This window comes from Giraffa tippelskirchi, chromosome X (genome assembly GCF_054371585.1).
Source record: "Giraffa tippelskirchi isolate mGirTip1 chromosome X, T2T-mGirTip1v1.2.pri, whole genome shotgun sequence".
In the NCBI taxonomy this organism is placed as follows: Eukaryota; Metazoa; Chordata; class Mammalia; order Artiodactyla; family Giraffidae; genus Giraffa; species Giraffa tippelskirchi.
Window position 1 is genome coordinate 141,742,926 of NC_137289.1, and position 21,047 is coordinate 141,763,972.

Below are 21,047 nucleotides of genomic sequence, written 5' to 3' on the forward strand. Positions count from 1 at the left end.
AGGGAAAATTCTGCATCTGTTTGTGTCCAAGGAAAATCAATTAAATATGGTCCATTCCGAATCACAATACACTGATTTTTAGTTCCCCAAAAGGCTTCATAAGAAAGCAAAATATGAATTTTATAAGGTCTATGTTTAATTTTCAATAGAACATTTAACTTAATTATAATCTAGTTTAATTTTTTTGACAGCAGTGTTTCATTTTGAAAAAAATATCATGTAAGCACTATAGGTAAAAATTCCCCTGAAATTTAATTTATATCAAAGTTCAAGTGTATTTTTATAATATTTGGGATACACTTTAACTATCTTATAGTTTTTTAATACTGAAAACAATAGGCTAAACTGTCTTAGTTCAAAGCATTATCTCAAACACTCGAAGGCATTGTGTTTGTGGATTATAAGATACAATTAAAAGAAATATTGAAACCTGAAGTTTGAAGTTGTTTTTATAGACTTGATATTTAATAAGAAGTATTTTTCTGCTTGAACAGACACCAGCTCAACATTGTGGAGTTTCAAGTTAAGATTAGCTCGATTCACAAATGCATAGATGAGTGCTTTCTAGGCAGGGTTGCTAAATTTAGCAGATTAAAATATATGATGCCCAGTGAAATTTGCATTTCAGATGAACAATGGATCATTGCTTACTATAAGAATAACCCACTGAGTTTCAGATAAATTTTTATGTATTTCTCAAATACTGCTTGACACATACTTGTATTCAAAAATACTTATTGTTTATCTGAAAATTCAGATTTTACTGGGTGTCCTGTATTTTATCTGGCAACCTTATTTCTAGAAGGAGTTTGGAAGGCTCCCAAGAGATTCACGTAAAAATCTTTCCACGTGAGACCTTAATTCCTCCTATTGGTGGTTCCATCTTCATTAAGTGTTGATCTCTCTTCTTAGGTGAGGAAAGAAAAATTTTTCCTATTAAAATTCATAATCACCCTGGAAAGTGAAAGTGTTAGTCGCTCAGTTGTGTCCGACTCTGTGACCCTGTGGACTATAGCCCATGAAGCTTTGTGACCCCATGGACTGTAGCTGCCAGGCTCCTCTGTCCATGGGATTCTCCAGTCAAGAATTCTGGAGTGGGTTGCTATTTCCTCCTCCAAGGGATCTTCCTGACCCAGGGGTTGAACCTGTGTCTCCCCCATTGCAGGCAGGTTCTTTACCATCTGAGCCACCAGGGAAGCCCAAAAAAGGCTTCCCTGACCCGTAATCAGATCCGGACTGTGGCAGTGAGAGTGCAGAATCCTAACTGGTAGACCCAGGGAATCACACTATGCAATCCTTAAAATAAAAAAAAAGACAAATCTAGTATATTTTCTGATGTAGCATTGCTGCTGCTGCTGCTAAGTTGCTTTAGTCGTGTCTGACTCTGTGCGACCCCATAGACGGCAGCCCACCAGGCTCCGCTGTCCCTGGGATTCTCCAGGCAAGAATACTGGAGTGGGTTGCCATTTCCTTCTCCAGTGCATGAAAGGGAAAAGTGAAAGTGAAGTTGCTCAGTCGTGTCCGACTCTTAGCAACCCCATGGACTGTAGCCTACCAGGCTCCTCCGTCCATGGGATTTTCCAGGCAAGAGTACTGGAGTGGGGTGCCACTGCCTTCTCCGGATGTAGCATTATCTCCAAATAAATTAAGTGAAAAAAGCAATGTTCAACAATGCATTTTCTCCAGGGAGGAAAACTGTATGTGTGGTGGTAGGGGGGATTGTGATAAGAATTCTGCTTTTTCATCACATTGTTTTGTTATGTTGTACATTTTGAATTTTCTGTCATGTGCATGTATTATTAACTTAAAGACAAATATGTGTAAATGAACAAAAATATTTCTTCTTAAGCAAAATAGAACTAAACATCAACAGAACATAACTTCCCAAGAGATGCTTAACATTTGGTGGAAATTCTTATTAGGTTGGTGAAAAAGTATTAATAACTTATTTGATTCTCTATCTGGCCTTATCAGGTCACTTTAAGAGCTTTAGGAATGTGGAAGTAAACTACATTCTTGCATGAATTGTGTCCTGTTGAAATGTATCTGATTTTTTATAGTGGGAAAAAAAACCTCAAATGGCAATCCACTCCAGTACTCTTGCCTGGAGAATCCCATGGATGGACGAGCCTGGTAGGCTAAAGTCCATGGGGTTACAAAGAGTCGGACACGATGGAGCGACTTCACTTTTTATAAAGTTGTAGATTTTATCTGCTTTTATGTATTTTATTATCCTCATTCTCAATATATTCCTCCTCTCTGTTTTTTTCTCACCATGTGCTTAAGCACACACACACACTTCCCTACCAGCATAACATAAGAAAGAGCCCCTTTGTGAATAACAGGAGACATGGTAATCTGTGTTCATTTAAGTTTCTCCATTCACATTTTCAGCACAGACTTCCATTATAAAATCAGTTTTCAGGCTACATGAAAAGGGGTGATTTTAAAGGAAAGACCAAGTCCGTGATTAAATCTAAGTAAAACCAATGGAACACACACGTGTATACATCATTAACAACATTTCAGACTAATTAAAAATACACTGAGGTGTTTGATAAATCCAAGAAAGCCCCAATTATGAGTTGATTCAACCTCTCAGTTTACATAATGCAACATAATTTTTTTTATTATTAATCTGAGCTTTCTACTGGCAGTGGAGGAAGTTCAGTACCTCATAGTTCTGAACCATTTCCCCCCTTCCCTGGCTCTTGCCACATTTCCTTTCCATCCATCTCTGGTAGCTCCTGACATTCTGCTTTTTTCTTGAAATCTTTCCCAGGTAACAAAAGGGCTGTTTGCCCCTCCTTCCCCAGCTGAACCTGCTCCTCCTTCTTGATGTATTTAGTTATCCTTTCACAATCATTTACTGAGCATCTATTATGTGCCAGGCATTGCTCTTTGTATAAACAAAATCTCTTGTGCTGCTTATAGTCTAGTCTGGGGAGATTTGGTGGGGAGGGGGGACAGAAGCAAAGGAATCAAAAACAAAAGGATGAGGTTACATTTTAGAAGGTGCAGTCTGGAAAGGTCCTTTTGATTTTCCAGAAGGATAGAATGAAGCCCCATAAATATCTAAAGAGAGAGTTCTAGACAGGAAACAGAAAATTCCGTGACATGAGTCGGACATGCTAGGTATGTTTCAGTATAGTGAGGGTGCTAAGGTGACCAGAGCAGAATGAGAAAGGAAGTTGAAGTAGAAAAAGAGACGGAGTTAGAGAGGTCGCAGGTGGCCAGATTATGAAGGCTTTCTGAGCAATGAGAAGGACTTCAGATTGTGCAAATACTCCCCAACTTCAGATATTTGAAAGGACTCACCAGACTTCCCAGAGCAGCCACAGAAGGCTTTTACTTCAAGGTGAAAGCTACGGTGCAACGAGAGGAAAAGGATGCAGCTAAGCCTTAGGGGTCCAGAGAGATCCCGTGGCCAATGTGGTACAGCCAGAAGCCGTGGAGATAAGAACATGAATGTGGATAGGAATCCTGGAGGTGTAACCGCAGTCATCATCAAACACTGAAAATGACACTCTGGGTTTCAGAGCAAGGGAGTAGAAAGAGCCCAAATCACGGAAACATAGTTTTGTTGCCATATCAAAGGAAGTTTCCTACCTCTAGGCTTTTTGTTATAGAAAACCAATAAACTTGTTTTCTGCTTAAGCTATTATAGTAGAATTTTCTGTTGAACATATCACTAATTGATAATAGGTGTAACCCTTTTAAAGACGCTTGCTCCTTGGAAGAAAAGCTATGACTAACCTAGACAGCATATTAAAAAGCAGAGACATTACTTTGCTGACAAAGATCTGTCTAGTCAAAGCTATGGTTTTTCCAGTAGTCATGTACGGATGTGAGAGATGGACCATAAAGAAAGCTGAGTACCGAAGAATTGATGCTTTTGAACTGTGGTGTTGGAGAAGACTCTTGAGAGTCCCTTGGACTGCAAGGAGATCCAACCAATCAATCCTAAAGAAAATCTGTCCTGAATATTCATTGGAAGGACTGAAGCTGAAGCTCCAATACTTTAGTCACCTGATGTGAAGAACTGACTCATTTGAAAAGACCTTGATGCTGGGAAAGATTGAAGGCGGGAGGAGAAGGGGACGACAGAGGATGAGATGGCTGGATGGCATCACTGACTCAATGGATATGAGTTTGAGTAAGCTCCGGGAGTTGGTGATGGACAGGGAGGCCTGGTGTGCTGCAGTCCATGGGGTTGCAAAGAGTGGGACACAGCTGAGCAACTGAACCCTTTAGTGTCTCCTGTTGACTGAGAAAAATGCACAACCTAAAAGTTGAGAGTTAAGTTTTATTTGGCGGACAAAGCTGAGGACTTAAGCCCAGAACACAGCATCTCTGATAACTCTGAAAGCCTGCTCTGAAGAGGCAAGGTGAGGAGTCAGGATATATAGGAACTTTTTGCAACAAAGACCAGGTACTCAGAACATCAAAAAATTACTGTTAATTAAAGAAAACCAGGGATCTCAAGTTAAGGAACTTAGTACTCTTCTATGTATGAAAAGATGCAAGAGTCGGAGCTCACTGAAATCATTCCTTTGATATGTACGTCAGCCATCTGGGGCCAGTATCTTGTTTTTTTCTCATCCTGAGTCTCCTCAGGGTCACTGTCAGGGGGTGGCTGCGGTGTCTGTGATTTGTGGCTGCGGTGTCTGTGATTTGACGGCGGGCATTCTGTTTCTGTCCTAAGTTCCCTCAGGGCTCACTGTCAGAGCTGCTGTAATGTGATAGCTTGATGGCCACAACATCCTTTGTTTACTGATATGGCAGGCAATATTTTTCATTCACACTCCACAGAGTTCCACACTCCAAAATGAAGCTCACACGTTTAAATTTTAATTAATGAATGAATTAATGCCTGTGCTGTGTCTCCGTTGCTCTCCTTGGGCTTTCTCCGGTTGCACTGTGTGGGCTTCTCGCAGTGACTTCTCTCGTGGGCTCTGGGCACACAGGCTTCAGTAACTGCTGCACGTGGGCTTGGCAGTGGCAGCTGTCAGACTCCAGGCTCAGTAGGTGTGGCGCGTGGGCTTAGTTGCCCCATGGCCTGTGAAATCTTGCTGACCAAGGATCGAACCTGTGTGTCCTACACTGGCAGGCAGTTTCTTAACCTCCAGACCACCAGGGAAGTCCCTGGGGTTTATTTATTATTGTAGCATAGCCCCCCATCCTGACTAAGATAGATTTCTGTAGCTGAAACCCTTCTACCACTTCATGCTTTTGAAATTTCTTTAATAAACATTTTACTGCCCATCCTAAGTCACTTTTTTAAGGACCTCAGTTGCACAGAATTGGAATCATTATTCTTGGCTTATAATTCGCCAACATTTTTAGTCCAAATGTAGCTTTCTGTCTACCTGTCTAGCTGGCTATCATCTATTTTCTGAAAAAATAGCATAATGAATACAGTGAACCCAACAACAAGTAAAAAACCTGAAACATTACAAATAAGTTATATCAAACTGTGCATCCTTTCCCAATTCCATAATTCAGTCTCCTCTCCAAATAAACAGAATTTGCAATATGTTTATCTTTTTCTTGTCATCAGTGTGTGTAGTCATGTCATTTTATCACATATATTTGTGATATATACAGTTTAAAATAAAACTAGCCTGGATTTTCATGTGTCTGATTATTAATGAGGTTGAACGTTTCTTTATGTTTGTTGACCATGCGTGTTTCTTTTCCTGCAAAGTACCATTTGCATTATTTACCAATTTTTCCACTGGGTTATTTGTCTTTCAAATTGATCTGTAAAAGTGCCTCATATATACTAGATACTAATTCTTTATGCATTATATGTGTTACAGTTATCTAACCAATTTCAATTTTATCTTTTACACTTTAAGATGTCTTTTGATGGGTAGAAATTTTTAATTTTATCTCTGATAAATTTGGGAGTGGGGATTAAGGAACAGATTAGACTTCTTTGAAGGTATAAGCCCAATTATTACATTACTACTGTTTGCACTTCAAACTGGCAAAGTAAAACGGAAGCTGACTAGTTTCAAAATAACGGCACACATGCACACGGATATTTCCATAGGCACACAGCAACAAGTTTTTGCCTGATGGCTAACCATTCAGCTCAGCTACCAAAAAATTCCTTAAATGGGTAGGCAGTTAAAAAAAAGAAAGAAACAGCATTCTCATAATGATTGAAATCCACTGTTAAAAGAAAAGGGACAGATTGTGTGATTAGAATGGAAAGCCTTTTTATTAAAGATAGTCAAAGTAAAGTTCAGCATAGTATACCAGCCTGAAATTAGAAGGCAGTTTCTTTTAGGTTGTTCTACATTAGAGGATGAAAAGAATTAAAGAATGAAAAATACAGAGGACAGTTTGTACATTTTAAAGGAGCAAGTGTGACTCACCAAAATGTAAGATGAAATGACTAGTATTATTTAGTTGGAAGCTTAAGAAATAGGATGTTTTCCTGGTTTTTAGACCGCTGTATGATCCAAGATATTTTTCCTACAATGCATAATGCTACCAATAGAGAAATTTCTAACTGAACAAAAAGAGCAGCTATAATCAACATCTCTCAATAATTCTATACAATGGTTTTAAGAAGAAGCCTTCTTCAGAAATGCTTGTCATTTTTAATGCCACATACTTGTAAAATCTTAAGAAATTCTTATTGGCAGAAAACAAGATAGGATCATAAACTGTATATTGTACATCAGCATCAAATAGTATATTTAGTATTTTATTTGACTACTTTTAATCCATTTATTTGTACTTTGGAAAGTTTGCGTCCCTTCATGTCTGATTGATGTACACATTATCAATAAGAGGTGAATGTTTAAATTGATTATATACCGTGTTTATAGACGACTCCTCTAAAAACAGAGCATTGGATCTCAGCTTTGAAATTTACCCTCCCGTTGTCCACAATCCCCTTGTGTAGGGGGAGGGAAAAGAGTGCTGGGGGATGTGGCCTTCTTTCCTCCTGGGCTCTTTGGCTGATCTAACCATTAAACTGATATCAGATAAACAGGAGGGAGAAAAAAAAGATAAATTTTGCACCTGTGCAAGCTCCATAGAACTAGGAAATCCAAAGAGCAGTCAGGTAGTAGAGACTTCTATAACATCCTGAGCTTTTGGGAGGTATAAGCCTTAAAGTAACCTTTTTACCAAGAAACTTGTCTGCTTAACAGCAACATTTGTTTTTCAAATATCTCTGCCTGCATGTGAATGGCCTTGCTTCCTTTTGTATCCTCAGACCTAGGTCCCCATTCTATTGTAAATTTGGGCAGTTGTGGTGGTTTAGTTGCTAAGTTGTGTCCGACTCTTGCGCCCTCATGGACTGTAACCCACCAGGCTCCTCTGTCCATGGGATTTTCCAGGCACGGATACTGGAGTGGGTTGCCATTTCCTTCTCCAGAGGATCTTCCTGACCGAGGGATTGAAGCTAGGTCTCGCACTGCAGGCAGATTCTTTACTGACTGAGCTACCAGGTAATTTGGTGGTGGGGCCGGGGGGAGGTAAAGAACTGTTTCTGAATCTGCTGGGTTTTTATTGCCTTTAGTTCAAAGTAATCCTCATGCCAAAGTGACATATTTTGGGGCAACAAACTTAGCTCCCCTTCACAGAGAATTTCATAGTTAAAACTTCTAACATTTGCAGTGGCTTCTACTTAAGAATCGGAGAAGGCAAGGGCATCCCACTCCAGTACTCTTGCGTGGAAAATCCCATGGACGGAGGAGCCTGGTAGGCTACAGTCCATGGGGTCGCGGAGAGTCGGACACGACTGAGCGACTTCACTTTCACTTTTCCCTTTCATGCACTGGAGAAGGAAATGGCGACCCACTCCAGTATTCTTGCCTGGAGAATCCCAGGGACGGGGGAGCCTGGTGGGCTGCCGTCTGTGGGGTCGCACAGAGTCGGACACGACTGAAGCGACTTAGCAGCAGCAGCAGCAGCTACTTGAGAATTGGCAAGATTGCTTTCTGTTAGATACTGCTTTTTGTTTGGAGAAGATAACTTTGATAAGTAACTTGAGTTAAAGATAACCCTCACATTCCATAACCCCACATCTCTCTCTCTGTCTCTCTCACCCACCCAGCCCTCACTTTCTGAATTTTTCTGCATAATAAGGTAAGAGAGAATCCGAGTTTCTGTGCACTCCTCTAGCAGGGCGCCTGGGAGTGGGGAAAACAGAGATGAAAAGTCTTAAAAGAGAGAGGCCGAGCATCTTAGCAGAAGCCAAGGAGGCAGAGAAGAGAGGGCTTTTACAAGCCATTTTCACAGTGTAACAAAAGCATATAATCCTGAGGCAGTTGTATTTTTGTCTCCCATTAGCCTAGTGGTTCTCAGCAGAATGAAGTTTGCCCCTTAGAGAACACTTAATGTCTAGAGATATTTTTGGTTCACAGCTGGAGGGGTGCTACTGACGTCCAGTGGGTAGAGACTAAAGATGCTGCTAAAGATGGCACACTGCACAGGACAGCGCCCACGACAGAGTGACGTGGTCAGAATATCAGTAGTGCCAAAGTTGAGAAACACTTGATTCACCCCTTAAATATGCCTCTGTGTGAAAAGAACTCCATGAATTTTCAGGTTGCTCCCGGGAAATACAAGCAGTCTCAGTCCAACACTGTACGTGTCCATTCACTTGCAGAAATTAATACTCCAGATTTGCTTTCAAGTTAAGCTTCTCACCCAGTAGTCAGAGAACTGTACTAGATGATGATTTTGTTTTGATTCCCAGCGCATCTCAGGACATTGTGTGTGTGCGTGCGTGCGTGCGCGCGCAGTCACGCACATGCGTGCGCTTAGCAACTCCAGGTACTGCTGCCCGCCAGGCTTCTCTGTCCATGGGATTCTCCAGGGAAGAATACTGGAGTGGGTTGCCATTTCCTCCTCCAGGGCATCTTCCCAACCCAGGGATCAAACCCATGTCTCCTGCGTCTCCTGCATTGGCAGGCAGGTTCTTTACCACTGCGCCACCTGGGAAGACATTGATTACTTGTCAGTTATTGTCTTCTTTGTCTGTTGTTTTCATCATTGTCATTGTTTTAGATTTTGCCTCTTTTAGGCAGGCGGTGCTGCAGAGTGGTTAAAGGGTTAGACAATAGAGGCTTAGACATAGCCTTCGTATGAAGCCCACCTCTGCCATTACCTACCTTAACCTCTCTTGGCCTCAGCTTCTCATCTGTAAAATAAAAATAATAACCCTACTTCACAAAGCTATTTTAAAATTTAATGAGTAAGGTGTATTTTTTCAAAAGGAAAAAACTGAATTGATATTTTAGTATTCTGTTTTATCAGTTTCCGATTTAATAGTCATTATAAACTGCTTAGACCAGAGGACAGATCGTCTATATATCTGTGAAACTCATCCAAATTCCACATCTCTATCCTGTGCACATTTGGCAGAAATTATATTTAATTTTTTATTTGAGTTCAGTATAGTCGACCACCTTCAGATGATACAATTCCAAAGAAAAAAAGAGAAAAAATATATGACTCCCTAGTCTTTTACTTCCTTTTCTGTGAAAGAAAGTAAAAAGTTTCTATAAGTTTTATAATTATTGCAAGTAAATACTAAAATAATAAAGTCATATCATTGAAAAAAAATTTGCAAGATTATAAAGTACATAGCTAAAGATGTTGTTCCTGACTATGTTTTCCATCAAGTCTGTTTGTTAATTGCAAACCTTCCATTCTTTTACTAGTAGTCATTTCCTTGCCCATGTGTTAGTATAATCTAGTTGTGATAGATGTGATGTTACCAAATGCAGGGTTCACTGAGTTACTGTGTCAGGTTATTTAGATTCCTTCCTCATAGTTATGTTGAGGACACCTTGACTTCAGGAATTTTAGTGAAAAGGGTCATCATCCCAGTTAGAGGAGTTTGTTCTTCAGTTTATGATATTTGTGACCTTGAAGTGCTTACTCTCCAACTTCAACTTAATTGACTCTCACGCGCTGTATTGCTTTCCCCTCTTAGCAAATCTGTTCTTACCCTTAAATCCCAATCAAAAACTGCAACAGTCCCTAACTGGCCCATTCCATCTCCTGGTGCCCATGTAGCACCTACTTTAAATCCTTGCTTGAATAAAGCATGCCATGGCTTTTTATTTGTATTGCTTTATAATTATAATCTGCTTGCTGAAAATGTATGACTTGTGTTTTTACAAAGCAATTCAGCATATTTACCGAGTCCTGAGAAAGAGGGTGTATTTGTTCTCTAGAACTAATGTAATAAAATGTCAAAAACTGAGTGGCTTTAAAAAAAAAAAGTGGTTCTTCCTGAAACCTTAAAAATCACTGTCTTTGGAGTCTTCTTTGATCTGAAACTTAGAAATGAAATATTAATACATGAAAAAGCCTGTGGATAGTAGTTCTTTGGTCACCACTTATTTTGAAAAATCAGGTTGTCGATTACTTTGAGTCATCACTGAATGACAGAGGAGCAGTGGGTCTGCATTTTTTTCAATCAAATCTACTTACATTAAATTACATCAGGAGGAGAGGGCCTATTATGAAAGCAAAAAACACTTTTCTGTAAAGTCACATTTGCCCCTTTGCTCACTGCTTATTTTCCATGTTTATATGAGTGATAAGTCTGGTAATGACAAGATCACCTATATAGCACCATTTTCTTGAAAACACTTTATGTAATTGTTCCATTTTGAATTATGGCTGATTCTAAGAAAAGCACTTCTTTCATTCCTCAGCAACTAAAAGGAACCTGCTAAATGTTTCAATTTTATCCATCTTCACCTAGGTGGTATTACATCGTTCAGCCAAGATGGATTCTACTCGTCCACCACACAGCAAAGCCAATCTAGTGACACCAGATTGTGGTGAAGAACAGGCAGCCAGTGCTCAAAACACCCAGACACTCCAATCGCTTCCAGGGAAAGGTTTGTGTTTATTTATTTATTTGATATGGTTGATTTGCAATATTATGTAAGTTTCAAGTGTATAACATAGTGGTTCATAATTTTTAAGAATTTGACTCCATTTATAGTTATAAAATACTGGCTGTATTCCCTGTGTTGCACAGTATATCCTAGTAGCTTATATACTTTATAGAGTAGTTTATACCCCTTAATCCCCTACTCCTACCTTGCCCCTCTAGGAACGGGTTTTTTAAGAAAACATATTTGAGGTGCAGGTTGCAGCTCGTATACTTTGTTCTTATTGGGTGGTGGTGAAGTTAACAACCTTCTGGTTCTAACTAGTTTGTGCTCTGGATGCTTGTGGTTAGCATGTGGTCACAATCTGCCACCGGGGGAGGCAGGTCTTAATTTCTGCAGCATAACTCAATGGTATATGTATATTCTTTGAGGAAAAACTAGGACTGTTTTACTGCTGAACATTTATTTAAGCTATGGTTGCAGGAAAGGGGGGACCCCTTCCAGAGCCCGAGAGAGGGCTCTTTTCTAACACTCAGAAATGAATTGTCTGAGGAGACACATGTGCTGACAAAGCAAGAGACTTTATTGGGAAGGGGCGCCCGGGCAGAGAGCAGCAGGGTAAGGGAACCCAAGGGAATTGCTCTGCCACGTGGCTCACTGTCTTGGGTTTTATGGTGATGGAGTGAGTTTTCAGGTTGTTTCTGGTCAATCACTCTGACTCAGGGTCCTTCTTGGTGGCACACACATTGTTCAGCCAAGATGGATTCCAGTAAGAAGGATTCTACGAGGTTGGCAGGACATATGCACTGGCTTCTCCTCACTCCATTTGACCTTTCCTGAAGTCTTCTGGTTGGTGGTAGCTAGTTAGGTCTGCGTTCCTTACCAGGACCTCCTGTTGTAAGATAACTTATATAAGTGGTTGCTGTCGTGCCTGGCCAGGGTGGGTTGTTTCAGTCAGTGGTTCCCCTAACAGTATCATTACTTTCCTTTCTTGACTGCTTTTTGTTTCTGCATTCACTGACTTCTGTGCTTCTCATCAACTGGCTATAGATTGGATGTTTCAATGAATCCCTCCATCTCAGGATGCCAATGGCAAGTCCAGGTTGCACTTCTGACCAGCTGGCCATAAATCACAGGTTCCCATGACCCCTCCTCTGATTCAACTAATTTGCTAAAGTGACTCATAGCACTCAAAGGAGCATTTTACCTAATAGATCAATATTTTATTACAGAAGGATATAACTCAAGAACAGTGAGGTGGAAAAGAGATATAGGGCAAGCTGTCACGGTCTGTGCACAGGTTGGAAAGAATTTCCAGCAATGAGACAGAATGAGAGGAGAATAAAGTTTATTGGAGTGGGAGATGCTGTTAGAACAGCGGGCTGGCTCAAGGGAGAGCTGAACCCTTTCTCAGGCTAGTAGATAATTTTTATAGCTTCATGACAGAGAAAATTCCTACGGGAATTGTGGCATTAGGATGGTGGTTAGGATGCTGTTGGTGGGTGGTGGTGGTGTTCATTTGCTCAGTTGTGTCCGACTCTTTGAGACCCCATGGACTGCAGCATGCCAGGCTTCTCTGTCCATCACCATCTCCCAGAGTTTGCACAAACTCATGTCTCTTGAGTCAGTCATGCCACCTAACCATCTCATCCTCTGTCACCCCCTTCTCCTGCCCTCAGTCTTTCCCAGCATCAGGGTCTTTTCCAGTGAGTTGGCTCTTCAAATCTGGTGGCCAAAGTATTAGAGCTTCAGCTTCAGCATCAGTCCTTCCAATGAATAGTTAGCACTGATTTCCTTTAGAATTGACTTCTTTGATCTCCTCGGTGTCCAAGGGACTCTCAAGAGTCTTCTCCAGCACCACAGTTCAAAAGCATCAATTCTTTGGTGCTCAGCTTTCTTTATGGTCCAACTCTCACATCCATACATGACTACTGGAAAAAACCATACCTTTAACTATATGGACCATTGTCAGGAAAGTGATGTCTCTGCTTTTTAATACACTGTCTAGGTTTGTCATAGCTTTTCTTCCAAGGAGCAAGTGTTTTGTTTTTGTTTTTGTTTTAAAGCGTCTTTTAATTTCATGGCTGCAATCACTGTCTGCAGTGATTTTGGAGCCCAGGAAAATAAAGTCTGTCACTGTTTCCATTTTTTCCACAATCTATTTGCCATGAAGTGATGGGACCAGATGCCATGATCTTCATGTTTTGAATGTTGAGTTTTAAGCCAGCTTTTCACTCTCTTTCACTTTCATCAAGAGGCTTTTTAGTTCCTCTTTGCTTTCTGCCATAAGGGTGGTGTCATCTGCATATCTGAGGTTGTTGATATTTCTCCCAGCAATCTTGATTCCAGCTTGAGCTTCATCTAGCCTGGCATTTTGCATGATGTACTCTGCATGTAAGTCAACTAAGTAGGGTGACAATATACAGCCTTGATGTACTCCTTTCCCAATTTTGAGCCAGTCCATTGTTCCATTTCTGGTTCTAACTGTTGCTACTTGACCTGCATATAGGTTTCTCAGAAGACAGGTAAGGTGGTTTTGGTATTCCCATCTCTTGAAGAATTTTCCACAGTTTGTTGTGATCCACACAGTCAAAGGCTTTAGCATAGTCAATGAAGCAGAAGTAGATGTTTTTTTCTGGAATTTCCTTGCTTTGTCTATGATCCAGTGCATGTTGGCAATTTGATCTCTGGTTCCTCTGCGTTTTCTAAATCCAGCTTATACATCTGAAATTTCTCTATTCATGTAGTATTGAAGCTTAGTTTGCAGGATTTTGAGCATTATCTTGCTAGCATTTGAAATAAGTGCAATTGTGTGGTAGTTTGAACATTGTTTGGCATTGCCCTTCTTTGGGATTGGAATGAACACTGACTTTTTCTAGTCCTGTGGCCACTGCTGTTTTCCAGATTTGCTGACATATTGAGTGCAGCACTTTAACAGCATCATCTTTTAGGATTTGAAATAACTCAGCTGGAATTCCATCACCTCCACTAGCTTTGTAGTGATGCTTCCTAAGGCCCACTTAACTTCACACTCCAGGATATCTGGCTCTAGGTGAGTGATCACACCATCGTGGTTATCTAGGTCATTAAGATCTTTTTGTACAGTTCTGTGTATTCTTTCTATCTCTGCTTAATATCTTCTGCTTCTGTTAGGTCCATACCATTTCTGTCCTTTATGGTGCCTATCTTTGCATGAAATGTTCTCTTGGTATTTCTAATTTTCTTGAAGACATCTCTAGTCTTTCCCATTCTATTGTTTTTCTCTATTCCTTTGCATTGTTCACTTAAGAAGGCTTTCTTATCTCTCCTTGCTATTCTTTGGAATTGTGCATTCAGATGGGTATCTTTTTCCTTTTCTCCTTTGCCTTTCACATCTCTTCTTTTCTCAGCTGTGTGTAAGGCCTCCTCAGGCAATCATTTTGCCTTGTTGCTTTCTTTTTCTTGGCATGGTTTTGGTCTCCGCCTCCTATACAGTGTTACAAACCTCCGTCCATAGTTCTTCAGGCACTCTATCATATCTAATCCCTTGAATGTATTGTCACTTCTACTGTATAATCATAAGGGATTTGATTTATGACATATGATTTATGTCATATTTATGTCATCAAACTTCTGTACAGCAAGGGAACCAACACCAAAATGAAAAGCAACCTACAGAATGAGAAAAACTTTTGCAAAGTAGGATTTCCCCTACTTTCTTCGATATAAGTCTGAATTTTGCAATAAGGAGTTCATGATCTGAGCCACAGTTAGCTCCCGGTCTTGTTTTTGTTGACTGTATAGAATGTCTCCATCTTTGGCTGCAAAGAATATGCTCTGTCTGATTTCGGTATTGACCATCTGATGATGTCCATGTGTAGAGTCTTCTCTTGTGCTGTTGGAAGAGGGTGTTTGCTATGACCAGTGTGTTCTCTTGGCAAAACTGTATTAGCCTTTGCCCTGCTTCATTTTGTGCTCCAAGGCCAGACTTGTCCATTACTCCAAGTATCTCTTGACTTCCTACTTTTGCATTCCAGTCCCCTATAATGAAAAGGGCATCTTTTTTTGGTATTAGTTTTAGAAGGTTTTGTAGGTTTTCACAGAGCCATTCAACTTCATCTTCTTAGGGATTAGTGGTTGGAGCATAGACTTGGATTACTGTGATGTGGAATGGTTTACCTTGGAATCGAACTGAGATCATTCTGTTGTTTTTGAGATTGCACCCAAGTACTGTATTTTGGACTCTTTTGTTGACATGAGGGCTACTCCATTTCTTCTAAGGGATTGTTGCCCACAGCAGTAGTGGTCATCTGAATTAAATTCACCCATTCCCGTCCATTTTAGTTCACTGATTCCTAAGATGTTGATGTTCACTCTTGCCATCTCCTGTTTCACCACTTCCAATTTACCTTGATTCATGGGCCTAACATTCCAGGCTTCTATGCCATATCGTTTACAACATCGGACTTTACTTCCATCACCAGTCACATCCACAATTGAGCATTGTTTTCGCTTTGGCTCAGCCTCTTCATTCTTTCTGGAGCTATTTCTCCACTCTTCTCCAATAGCATATTGGGTACCTACTGACCTGGGGGTTCATCCTTCAGTGTCATATCTTTTTGCCTTTTCATATTGTTCATGGACTTCTCAAGGCAAGAATGCTGAAGTGATTTGCCATTCCCTGCTCCAGTGAACCACATTTTGTCAGAATTTTACCTAATGTGGGGTCAGGAAACTGGCCAGTTTAGATCCAGAGGCTCATGGTAACAGCTGCTGTGGGGCTTGGTCAGTTTCAGAGATTTTTGTTCTGTGACCCTGGTACAGGGCTCCTCACCTGTGACCTTGACATAGGACACACAAAATATGTAGGAATGAGTGGAATTTCCTCTGCAGGTGCTACTCTTCCAGCAGTTCCACGTGTTCACCAAAATAGACCCTCTCAGAGCCCCATCCTTTTTTGGGTTTTAATGCATTACATTGCCACAATTGATTAAATCATTAGCCATTGTGGATTGATTCAACCTCCAATCCTTCTCCCCTCCCCCAGGGTCAAGGGAAGTGAAAGTGTTAGTTTCTCAGTCTGACTCTGCAACCCCATGGACTGTAGTCCACCAGGCCCCTCTGTCCATGGCATTCGAGAGGCAAGAATACTGCAGTGGCTTGCCATTCCCTTCTCCAGGGGATCTTCCTGACCCACGGATCAAACCTGGGTCTCCAGCATCACGGACAGATTCTTTACCTGAACCACCTGGGAATCCTAGAGTCAAGGGGATGGACTGAAAGTTCCAACCCTCTAATCACAGAGTTGGCTCCACTGGAAACTAGTCCCCACCTCACTGACATAACAAAAGACCTTTGTTGCTCTTATCACTTATGAAATTCCAAGGGTTTTGGAAACTCTGAGCTGTGGATGAAGACCAAATATATGTGGGAAATATATTTTGGCCATTTGAATGAACCTATATTTCTTCTAAATCACAATATCACTCAGCTGCTCAGTTGTGTCTGACTCTTTGCTACCCCATAGATTGTAGCCCACCAAGCTCCTCTGTCCGTGGGATTTTCCAGGCAAGAATACTGGAGTGGGTTGCCATTTCCTCCTCCAGGGGATCTTCCTGACTCAGGGATCAAACCCATGTCTCTCACGTCTCCTGCATTGGCAGGTGGATTCTTTACCACTGCGCCACCTGGGAAGCCCCACATCACAATATCACAAATACCTACTAGCACAGGCAACAAAAGCAAAAATAAATAAGATCGCATCAAATTAAAAACTTCTGTACAGCAAGGGAACCAACACCAAAATGAAAAGCAGCCTACAGAATGAGAAAAACTTTTGCAAACCATATATCTGATGAATGGTTGGTTTTCAAAATATATTAAGAATGCCTACAACACAATGGCAAAAAAATGTTTTAGATAAAAAATTCATTTTAAAAAGAGCAAGAAAACTGAATATACATTTCTCTAAAGAAGACATAGATACAAAAAAGTGCTCAATATCACCGATCATCAGGGAAATGCAAATCAAAACCACAATGAGATATCACCTCTCACAGATTTAGAATGGCTGTTATCAAAATATGTTATATTATTACATATAACAAGTGTGGTGAGGATGTGGAGAAAAGGGAACCCTTGTATACTGTTGTTGGAAATGTAAATTGGTACAGTTATTATGAAAAACACCATGGAGTTTCCTCTAAAAATTTAAAATAGAGCTACGATATGATCCAGCAGTCCCACTTCTGGTATAATAGCTAAAGGAAATAAAGTCACTATCCCAAAGAGACATCTGTACTCCCATGTTCATTGTAGCATTTTTCACAGTTGCCAATATGTGGAAATAACCTAAATGTCCACTGATGGATGAAGGGGTTAAAAAATATGCTATATACCTACAATGGAATACTATTCAGCTTTAAAAGAGAAGGAAATCTTGCCATTTGCTGCAAGGTGAATCAACTTGGAGTACATCATGCTAAGTGAAATTAGCTAGACGTAGAAGAAAAAATGCTACATGATACCACTCCTATGAGGAATCTAGTCACACTCATAGAAGCAGAAAGCAGAATGGTGATTGCCAGGGACTCAGGGGAAGGGGGAAAAGGGAGATATTAATGAAATAGCACAAAGTTTTGTTTACACAAGGTGAATAAATCCTCAAAATCTATTGTACAGCACTGTGCCCATAGCTAACAATACTGCATTGTATGCTTAAAACTATACTAAGAGGGTGCATCTCATGTTATGTGTCCTTATCACAAAAAAATAATAATGAATAATGAAGGCAGGAGAAAACTTCTTAAGGCTATGGATATGTTTCTGGCATAGATTATGATGATGGTTTCATGGGTGTATGCATATCTCCAAACTCATCAAGTTGTACATATTAAATATCTACAGTTTTTGGTAGGTTAGTCATACTTAATAAAGTGACCGAAAGAGCACAAAGGACACTGGATATTAGAAGGATAAGAAAAGAAATGGCAGAATATGAGGACTGGACACAGAAGGGAAGTGAGAGAATGCCGCAAACAAATGGTGCCTGTTGCTTTACCAAGGTGTGTCTTAAAGCAGGGGCAAGAAAGATGTCCAATGTCAGAGTTTCCCAACTGATATCAGTGTATTTATTCTCATCAGTTCAGTCGCTCAGTCGTGTCCAACTCTTTGCGACCCCATGAACCGCAGCACGCCAGGCCTCCCTGTCCATCACCAACGCCCAGAGTTCACCCAAACCCATGTCCATTGAGTCGGTGATGCCATCCAACCATCCCATCCTCTATCATCCCCTTCTCCTCCTGCCCTCAATCTTTCCCAGCATCAGGGTCTTTTCAAATGAGTCAGCTCTTTGCATCAGGTGGCCAAAGTATTGGAGTTTCAGCTTTAATGTGAGTCCTTCCAATGAACACCCAGGACTGATCTCCTTTACGATGGACTGGTTGGATCTCCTTGTAGTCCAAGGGGCTCTCAAGAGTCTTCTCCAACACCACAGTTCAAAAGCATCAATTCTTCGGTGCTCAGCTTTCTTTATAGTCCAACTCTCACATCCATACATGACCGCTGGAAAAACCATAGCCTTGACTAGACGGATCTTTGTTGGCAAAGTAACGTCTCTGCTTTTTAATATGCTCTCTACTTTGCCAACAAAAGTCCGTCTAGTCAAGGCTATGGTTTTTCCAGTGGTCATGTATGGATGTGAGCGTTGGATGGTGAAGAAAGGTGAGTGCCGAAGAACTGATGCTTTTGAACTGTGGTGTTGGAGAAGACTCTTGAGAGCCCCTTGGACTGCAAGGAGATCCAATCAATCCATCCTAAAAGAGATCAATCCTGGGTGTTCATTGGAAGGTCTGATGTTGAAGCTGAAACTCCAATACTTTGGGCACCTCATGCGAAGGGTTGACTCATTGGAAAAGACCCTAATGCTGGGTAGGAGTGGGGGCGGGAGGAGAAGGGGACGACACAGGATGAGATGGTTGGATGGCATCACCGACTCGATGGACATGGGTCTGGGTAGACTCCGGGAGTTGGTGATGGACAGGGAGGCCTGGCGTGCTGCAATTCATGGGGTCACAAAGAGTCGGACATGACTGAGCGACTGAACTGAACTGAACTAGGTTGGTCATAACTTTCCTTCCAAGGAGCAAGTGTCTTTTAATTTCATGGCTGCAGTCACCATCTGCAGTGATTTTGGAGCCCAGAAAAATAAAGTCAGCCACTGTTTCCCCATCTATTTGCCATGAAGTGATGGGACTGGAGGAGAAGGCAATGGCACCCCACTCCAGTACTCTTGCCTGGAAAATCCCATGAGTGGAGGAGCCTGGTAGGCTGCAGACCCATGGGGTCGCTAGGAGTCGGACATGACTGAGCGACTTCACTTTCACTTTTCCCTTTCATGCACTGGAGAAGGAAATGGCAACCCACTCCTGTATTCTTGCCTGGAGAATCCCAGGGACGGGGGAGCCTGGTGGGCTGCCGTCTATGGGGTCGCACAGAGTCGGACACGACTGAAGCGACTTAGCAGTAGCAGCAGCAGATGGGACTGGATGCCATGATCTTAGTTTTCTGAATGTTGAGCTTTAAGCCAACTTTTTCACTCTCCTCTTTCACTTTCATCAAGAGGCTCTTTAGTTCTTCTTCACTTTCTGCCATAAGGGTGGTGTCATCTGCCTATCTGAGGTTATTGATATTTCTCACGGCAATCTTCATTCCAGCTTGTGCTTCCTCCAGCCCAGCGTTTCTCATGGTGTGCTCTGCATATAAGTTAAATAAGCAGGGTGACAATATACAGCCTTGATGTACTCCTTTTCCTATTTGGAACCAGTCTGTTGTTCCATGTCCTAACTGGAACCTAACTGTTAGTTCCTGACCTGCATACAGGTTTCTCAAGAGGCAGGTCAGGTGGTCTGGTATCCCCATCTCTTTAAGAATTTTCCACAGTTTATTGTGATCCACACAGTCAAAGGCTTTGGCATAGTCAATAAAGCAGAAATAGATGTTTTTCTGGAACTTTCTTGCTTTTTTAATGATTCAGCGGATGTTCGCAATTTGATCTCTGGTTCCTCTGCCTTTTCTAAAACCAGCTTGAACATCTGGAAGTTCACGATTCACATATTGCTGAAGCCTGTCTTGGAGAATTTTGAGCATTACTTTGCTAGTGTGTGAGATGAGTACAATTGTGCGGTACTATGAGCATTCTTTGGCATTGCCTTTCTTTGGGACTGGAATGAAAACTTACCTTTTCCAGTCCTGTGGCCACTGCTGAGTTTTCCAAACTTGCTGGCATATCGAGTGCAGCACTTTCTCAGCATCATCTTTCAGGATTTGAAATAGCTGAACTGAAATTCCATCACCTCCACTAGCTTTGTTCGTAGTGATGCTTCCTAAGGCCCACTTGACTTCACATTCCAGGATGTCTGGCTCTAGGTGAGTGATCATACCATCGTGGTTATCTTGGTCATGAAGATCTTTTTTGTACAGTTCTTCTGTGTATTCTTGCCACCTCTTCTTAATATCTTCTGCTTCTGTTAGGTCCCTACCATTTCTGTCCTTTATCGAGCCCATCTTTGCATGAAATGTTCCCTTGGTATCTCTAATTTTCTTGAAGAGATCTCTAGTCTTTCCCATTCTATTGTTTTCCTTGATTTCTTTGCATTGACCGCTGAGGAAGGCTGTCTTATCTCTCCTTGCTATTCTTTGGAACTCTGCATTCAAATGGGTATATCTTTCCTTTTCTCCTTTGCTTTTCACTTCTCTTCTTTTCATAGCTATTTGTAAAGCCTCCTCCGACATAAATCAGTGAATATACGAAGGACTTGTGATTGGTTTCCCCATTTTACACATGAGGAAACTGAGAAAGGTTACAGTCACAGAGTTGCTAAGTGGCAGAGTTAAAACTCAAACTCAAACCTTCCAGAGGAATTTTTTTATTTCACTTAGGATACTGAAACATAAAATTGAATGTAAAATATTTAAGTAGTCACCTGTTGCTAATGGCTAATACTTCTATAGCAACAAATTTTCCCTAAGACAGCTGCTCCCTTGGTGATTTAATTTATGCCCTACCATTAGCCATCTCCATTAGAAAGAAAAATTGCCAACACTTTGAGCAGGGCAAGTCGAACAAAATCAAATCTCAGAGAAATTTTATGGCGCTAGAAGAGACGTGAGTAATCTTCTAACGCA

The 21,047-nt window shown here is 41.1% G+C and overlaps 1 protein-coding gene across 1 annotated transcript in view; it reads left to right on the forward strand.

The window, feature by feature from the left end:
* The window catches only part of PIR (pirin), a 215,981-nt gene that overhangs the window by 103,424 nt on the left and 91,510 nt on the right, over positions 1-21,047 (forward strand). Inside the window, exon 5 of the mRNA XM_081564115.1 lies at positions 10,748-10,886. The gene's annotated coding sequence lies outside the window, so the exon portion shown is untranslated. The remainder of the gene's footprint in view (positions 1-10,747; positions 10,887-21,047) is intronic.